The 7777-nt window shown below is 53.3% G+C and overlaps 1 protein-coding gene across 3 annotated transcripts in view; it reads right to left on the bottom strand.

Annotated features, from left to right (window-relative positions):
* Positions 1–2333, bottom strand: part of CUEDC2 (CUE domain containing 2) — a 9927-nt gene extending 7594 nt beyond the window's left edge. Inside the window, exon 1 of one of the 3 annotated variants that reach the window (XM_011935470.1) lies at positions 2192–2333. The gene's annotated coding sequence lies outside the window, so the exon portion shown is untranslated. Of the gene's footprint in view, positions 1–2130 lie in introns of all 3 variants that reach the window. The other 2 variants (XM_011935471.1, XM_011935472.1) reach the window with 2 other exon arrangements.
* Positions 2334–7777: the final 5444 nt, after the last annotated feature.

Below are 7777 nucleotides of genomic sequence, written 5' to 3'. Positions count from 1 at the left end.
ATGCACCACCATGCTTGGCTAATTTTGTATTTTTAGTAGAGACGGGGTTTCTCCATGTTGGTCAGGCTGGTCTCAAACTCCCGACCTCCAGTGATCTGCCCACCTCGGCCTCCCAAAGTGCTGGGATTACAGGCATGAGCCACCAGGCCCGGCCTGAAAGCCCAGTTTCTAGGGAAGAAGCTTCTCAGGGATGTGTCTCATGCTTCTGGGTTTTTAGCCAAGGCCTGGGGGCCAGGGAATTTTTAGGAAACTCTTCCCTGTCCCCAAATAAAAAGACTTGCTCCCCTAAGCTTTTCTCTAGTTTGTCTTCCAAGGGAACATCCTCCTTCCCTCCTCCTGTTCTTGGTCCACCCAAACTTCACCCAGGCCTCTAAGCTCTTTTACCCTTCCCCATTCCCGCTAGCCTTCCTCAGCACATCCTTCCTGCTCAGGGGCTCCTAATACTTCTCCCAGCATAGCCCCTGTGTTGGGGAAGACCTGGTCTGCCAGACTGGTTTCCTAATTAGCACCTAAGCAGCCAGCCTTCTCCAGGGTAAGAACATGATTTCCATGAGACATTTCAAATTCCAGATGTAGCCCACAGAACTCCATTACTTCTAGGGGGCCCCAAATTAGGGATCATAGGTTGATGGTGTCTACTAAATGTGACTGTCATCCTGTCATGAGTCCTGCCTAAATGCCTCTGATGATAGTAATATTAGCATTTATTGCCTCTGCTTACCAGGCATTGTCCTAAGCACTTTTACATGTATTAACTTACCTAATCCTTACAATAACTCTAAACGTAGATACGTTTTATTTATTTATTTGTTTATTTATTTGAGACGGAGTCTCGCTCTGCCATCCAGGCTGGAGTGCAGTGGCGTGATCTCGTCTCACTGCAACCTCCACCTCCCTGGTTAAAGCAATGCCCCTGCCTCAGCCTCCCGAGTAGCTGGGATTACAGTCGCATGCCACCATGCCTGGCTAATTTTTTTTGTATTTTTTAGTAGAGACGGGGTTTCACCATGTTGGCCAGACTGGTCTCGACCCCCTGACCTCAGGCAATCCGCCCACCTCGGCCTCCCAAAGTGCTGGGATTACAGGCATGAGCCACCGTGCCCAGCTGTATTATCCCCATTTTACCCGAAAGAAAATGAAGGCACTGTGAGGTTAAGTAACTTGCCCAAGGTCACAGGGCAAGTTAATGGCAGATTTACACCCAGATTGTCTGGCTCCAGAACCCTCACTGTTAACCACCGCACTACGTCATCTCTCACGATGCAAACTGTGTGGCCCCATCCTATATTCGGAACCTCCTCTCCTGCCTCGCTGGCTATATTGCTTATTTCAGAATCTTTGCTCACACCATTCTCCCAGCTCAGAGCATCTTTGCCTCTGCCTCTCCAAATCTCATTCTGCAGGACTCACTTCCTTTCTGCAGCCAACCCTAACTACCCCATTTTCACTGCTCCCAGCTGACCTGGGAGCTTCCCAAGAGAAGCACAGGCCTGGACCCTCCAGATGCTAGGTAGAGACACTGTGGACAAATGTAAGTGAGACTGGGGTAAGAAGTACTATGCTGCTCCCTTGGGGTGGGGAGGTGCTTAAAGTGGAGGGAGAGCAGGCCATGTGGGAGGAGGAATCCTGGGAGCTAGTGTGAAAGGAGTCCTAGCCAACTTCTCAGGGAGGCACCAAGGGGTCTAGCATGGAGGTCTTCAATGCTTCTCCCAGCCCCTGTGAAGCCCGGTTCTTGAGGCCCTGGACCCATAACGCAGGCCCCAGACGATATAATTGTCCCCTGATTCCCAAATCAGACCTTAGAGGCACCAAGGACATTGAGGAGAACAAGGGATCCCTACATCCAAAGTCAGGCGGGAACACAAACAGGGAGGGCGAGCACAGGAAGTGGGACCGCGATGACGGACGACCCCTGAAGCAGCAGCTCCCTAAACCCGCTAGCGGGACACCCGTAAGCGTCCAGAATAGTGCTCCCGAGGGCACGGGGATGCGGCTGTGGCCTTGGAGGACACATGACGAGGCAGGCCTGAGGTAACTGGTTGTGCCTTGATACAGGCCACGGCGAGAATCAGAGATGGGGGTCCGGCGGGCCCCGGGGGTGTACCGTGGGGGAACACACCGGACGGGTACCCTGGGTCAGCGCTCTCCGCGACTCTCCTAGCCCTGGGCCGGGGGCAGGAGGGGAAATCACCTGCTCCGTCGGGCGCCGCCGGCGACTTGTCCCGCGCGGTGCAGCTCTCATCCCCCAGCCCCACCAACGAGATCAAAGGCGGGGCCCAGAGCGGTTCCCTTCCAGAGGCGCCGTGGCGGCCATGTTTGAGAAGGGCGTATTGCCCACAACAGGGCGGAGCTTCTGCTCTAATTCTCAAGCGTCCCAGGGCTATCGACGGGCTCCCGCGGCGGCCAGTTTTGTTGCGCGTAGGGAGGCGTTAGAAGTAAAGATCCTGCGAGGGGGTGGAGTCGAAGTGGGTAGGACTGCATCCCCGCCTTGTTCCTTCTCATCCAACAGAGACCTTTCTCTTTCTTTCTCTTTCTCCTCTCTCTCCCCCTTTCTTCTTGTTCTTATTTTTCTTTCTTCTTTCTTCTTCTTCTTCTTCTTTCTTCTTTTTCTTTTTCTTCTTCTTTCTTTTTTCCCCTTTCTCCTTTCTTCTTTCTTCTTCTTCTGAGGAGGGAGCCTCGGACCGTCGCCCGGACTGGAGTGCAGTGGTGCGATCTCGGCTCACTGTAACCTCCGCCTCCCAGGTTCAAGAGATTCTCCTGCCTCAGCCTCCCTAGTAGCTGGGATTACAGGCGCGCGCCACCACGCCCAGATAATTTATTGTATTTTTAGTAGAAACGACGTTTCACCATGTTGGCTAGGCTGGTCTCGAACTCCTGACCTCGTGATTCGCCTGCCTCGCCCTCCCAAAGTGCTGAGGATTACAAGCATGAGCCACCCTGCCTGGCCTCTTTTCTTTTTTTCTTTGTTTTCCTTTCTTTCCTTCTATTTCCTTTCCTTCCTTCTCTTTCTTTTTCTTTTTTTTCTTGCTGTTACAGCCCCAGGCTGGAGTGCAGGTTCACGAGCACGAACATGGCTCATTGCAGCCTCGACCTCCTGGGTTCAAGTGATCCTCCCATCTCGGCCTCTGGAGTAGCTGGAACCACAAGAGCGTGCCACCATGCCCAGCTAATTTTTTTTTTTTTTTTTTTTTTTAAGAAACGGAGTTTTTGCCACGTGGCCCAGGCTGGTCTCTTAGGTGCTGACTTCCCCACCCTGTCTGTACCTTTTGCATTCCCTTAACAGCAGTGTCTCCCCCAGATTGGGGTGGGCCACAGGTCTGGGTCTTCGGAGGGTGGAGTCTGGGATTTTGGATGTGGTCTGGGGGAGGTTGGGTGGTAGCAGGTGCTAGGGTGAGGATCCATCTGAGTCCTGGTCATGGACAGCCTGTAGATCATGCCTATCCCCGGGGCCTTCATCCTGATGTTGGCAGGGCTGCTTGTCTAGAACAGGACAGCTGAACTCCAGGGCCCAACAAGACCTCAGCTTCCTCTTTCTGTTCCTGCTGCCACAGATTCCCGGTGCTGCCCTGTGGGGAAGCCCCACAGCCCTCCCCTCTTGGGAACCCTGAAATGGGTCACAAGGGGAAGATTCCCATTCAAGGATAAACTTTCCCATCCCCCATCAACAGGAATGAGCCCTTTTTAGTGCTAGTTCCCTTGTAGGGTGCTGGGGACCTGGAAGCTGTCCCTGCTCTCAGGGAGCTCACAGTCCAAGAGAGAAGTCCCATCTTTCCTCTCCCCTAGGGACTGAGGCAGTGCCCAGATACTATGCTGCAGTGGCTCAGACCTGTAATTCCAGCACTTTGCAAGTCTGAGGTGGGAGGATCGCTTGAGCCCAGGAATTTGAGACCAGCCATGAAGAGGTGAAAGCTCGTTTCTACAAAAAAAATTTAAAAATAAAAAATTATCTGGGCCTGGTCATGCATGCCAGTAGTCCCAGCTACTCCAGAGGCTGAGGTGGGAGGATCATTTGAGCCCCAGAGGTCAAGGCTGCAGTAAGCCGTGATCTGCACTCCAGCCTGAGTGACAAAGCAAGACCCTGTCTCAAAAAAAAAAAAAAAAAAAGAAGAAGAAGAAGAAGAAACTATGGAGAAAATGGGATGACTGCTTATTGCTTTCTCTTCCACCTCTGGTCCTCACAACAGTCTCTTTCCTCTTCTGGCCTCAGAGACAGCAAGATGCTCGCTGCCTGGGGGAGGTAGCAGGGAAGGGAGGGGCACATTCGGCGTCGCTTTGCCCATAAAAACACTGCCACTCCAGCCTGGTGATACTAGGGTTAATGAGTTGTGGGGTGACAGTGACTTTGAACTCTGACCGGGCAGGCCCCTAGGAAGGGGGTGATGGGCAGCCCACAGCCCCAGGCCTCTGCCTGTCCTCCAGAGACCAGCCATCCCTTTCCTCCCCCATCCCCTTTCCTGCTTCCCTCTGTCCGTTGCACAATACTGATGACTCTTCTCTCCCTACCACCCTCCATTCCCGGAACTTTCAAGTTTCCTCAGTAGAGCTGCCCTGAGTTCTGGCCCAAGACCCCTGCAAGCCATCTCTGACTGTGTGCCTTCCCCTCTCCCCTATCCTGTTTGTTGGATGGCAGCTGTGTGTGACCAGGTATCAGAAAGAACTTCCTGAGCTTTCAAAGGAGGAGGATGGAAAACACTTCTTAGGGGGAGTCTCTCCTTTCCCAACTCAAACTCTGGGGAGTCCCAGCTCTGTGCAGCAGGAGTCAAGTTCTAGGGGGCCGAGGACACAAGGTGGGCTGAGGAGAGAGACCCCCCTAAAAAAAAAAAGGACACATACATACTGTAAGGTAGGGGCTCCCGGGATCCCTGCCCTGAGGGCTTCTGAAACTGGCCGGACCTTCAGCCCCTGATTTTCTTTCCCCTCAGGTCTGTCTCTCCCTCCCCAAAATGGGAACAGATTCCCCACTGCCCTTTGGGTGCTGCTTGAAGCCACACAGAGCTAAAGGAGGCAGAGGGATGCCTCTTCCCCGCCATTCCTTCCAGTGAATTTTGCAGCTGGTGTTTGGGTGCCTGGATCGCCTTAACTGGTGGGAAAAGCTAGAAACCTACGCTGAAGCTTCCCCTAGCACATCATTCCCCATCACCCTGCTTCAAAATGAGAAACTGGACTTGAATTTGGCATAAAAGGCAGATTTTTCAGGCAGAGTAGAGAGAGAACCCAGCGGGCTAGTCCCAAGGGGTGCGAAGAACCCAGTTAGAGACCAAGGTGAGGAAGGGGAGGCTTCAAAGAATGGCGGGGGCGGGGTCCCGCTCTGGCTTGAGGTTAGAAAGGGCTCTCTGGGCAGGGTTCCTGGCCCTCCCACACCTTCCTCCTTTCTCAGAAGAGCCAGCATGGGGCGGGGGCGGGAGGCGGCTGGGGCGGGGGGTGGAGGCCTTATTTAGGGAGCACCGGCTGAGAACATCGTTGCAGATCCAGCCCCAGGAGCCAGAGAGAGGAGATTTCGTGGGTAAGTGGCGGTCCCTTTCTCTGGATTCGAGCAGGGGTGGGGATGGGGTGCCCCTGAGGCGCAGGCTTGGCTTTCCCTCTCTGGAATAGGCGGCAGCTTTGCCATGTGAGTGAGGGGAGCACCCAGCCCTCAGCTGAACTCTCCAGAAAATGAAAATGTGCTTCAGGGAACTCTTTCTCCTCTACTCCTCTATCCCAGGTACTTTAAACCTTTATTCAGGGTTTTGGGGAGATTTCTGGGGAGCTAGGACTCCTGGGCTGGGCTTCTATCTTGGGGATCCATATCTTGGGGACTCCCTTTAGCTCAGAAAGCCCCTTGGTTTGCAGAGAGATGCCCTTCTCAGTGTGCGTGTTCTGGCTCTTTCCCCAGCCCCTCACCCCTCCAGCCCCACATCAGGCCCCACCAGGAACACATCTGGGCAGGAAGCGACAGGACTGAGTATGCAGTACCGAGGTCTGGGGATGGATCCCTGCCATGGCCCTGAGACCCCTCCCCTCATAACCTACTCCAATTCCTGTTGGAATTTATGGAACTCCTGTCCATTTCCTTAGCTGTGGGCCCCCATTTTCAGCTCCAAGCTCAGACCCTCCCTGGAATAGGAGATCTCTTGCTATCACAGGTTCCTTATGTGGAACAGGCACATACCACCATGCCCGAACTGGGCCTCAACTTACTCATCCTGGAAATGGGAGACAATTCACAGAAGAGAACATGCAAGGGCAGCATCCAGGCTGAAAGAACTTTGGCCACCTGGCACTGAGAACTGAATTCCATAGGCTGTGAGCTCTAGCAAATGCCCTATGGACTCAGTTCTGGTGCCCGGCAGTGCTACACCATCAGTTCCAAGGCCACGGAGCAGCTAATGGTTCAGGCTCCCAACTTCCCTGCCAGGTGTTTCTGCAGGCCCACATCTTGCCCACTGGCCAAACTTTTAAATAGCTTTGACCCGGGCTACTCTTATGCTCAAAGACATCAGGGGCTCTCCCAAATATCTTTACCCTGCCAGAAAGTCTTCTATAGTATGGCCTTCACTTAACTTGCACACCTGATCTTTCATCGCCTCCTGCTCATAACCTGCCACCAGTGAACTCCTGCTGCTCTGGCTCCACACTTCTCACGCTGGTCCCTCCTCAGTACTTCTGGGGACACCTCTTGCCTGTCACTGTCTGTTGGAATCCTAGTCATTCTTTAAAACCTCTCTCAGATGCCTCTTCTTTTTTCCTTTTTTATTTTTTTGAGATGGAGTCTTGTTCTGTGGCCCAGGTTGCTGGAGTGCAGTGGTGCAATATCGGCTCACTGCAACCTCCACCTCCCAGGTTTAAGTGATTCTCCTGCCTCAGCCTCCCTGAGTAGCTGAGATAACAGGCATGTGCCAACACCCTGTCTCTACAAAAAATTGAAAACAAGGCTGGGCACGGTGGCTCACGCCTGTAATCCCTGCACCTTGGGAGGCCAAGGCAGGCCTGACTTGAGGTCAGGAGTTTGAGACCAGCCTGACCAATATGGTGAAACCCCGTCACTATTAAAAATACAAAAATTGGCTGGGCGCAGTGGCTTACGCCTGTAATCCCAGCACTTTGGGAAGCCAAGGCGGGTGGATTACCTGAGGTCGGGAGTTCAAGACCAGCCTGGCCAGCATAGCAAAACCCAGTCTACTAAAAATACAAAAATTAGCCAGGCATGGTGGTGTGGGCCTGTAATCTCAGCTACTGGGCGTGCTGAGGCAGGAGAGTAGCTTGAACCTGGGAGGTGGAGGTTGCAGTGAGCCGAGATTGCACCTCCACACTCCAGCCTGGGTGGCAGAGACTCTGTCTCAAAAAAATAGGCTGGACTCAGTGGCTCACGCCTGAGTCCCAGCACCTTGAGAAGCTGAGGTGGGCAGATCACTTGAGGTCAGGAGTTCGAGGCCAGCCTGGCCAACACGGTGAAACCCCATGTCTACTGAAAATACAAAAATTAGCTGGGCATGGTGGTGGGCACCTGTAATCCCACCTACTCAGGAGGCTGAGGTGGGAGAATTGCTTGAATCCAGGAGATGGAGGTTGCAGCGAGCCAAGATGGCACCACTGCACTCCAGCCTGGGCGACAGAGACTCTGTCTCAATAAAATAAATAAATAACAAATTAGACAGGCGGATCACGAGGTCAGGAGATCGAGACCATCCTGGCTAACACGGTGAAACCCCGTCTCTACTAAAAATATAAAAAACCTAGCCAGGCGAGGTGGCGGGCGCCTGTAGTCCCAGCTACTTGGGAGGCTGAGGCAGGAGAATGG

This window comes from Colobus angolensis, unplaced genomic scaffold, assembly GCF_000951035.1.
Source record: "Colobus angolensis palliatus isolate OR3802 unplaced genomic scaffold, Cang.pa_1.0 Scaffold144, whole genome shotgun sequence".
NCBI lineage: Eukaryota > Metazoa > Chordata > Mammalia > Primates > Cercopithecidae > Colobus > Colobus angolensis.
Note: the sequence above shows the minus strand (reverse complement) of the source record. Positions and strands in the feature narration are given on the sequence as shown.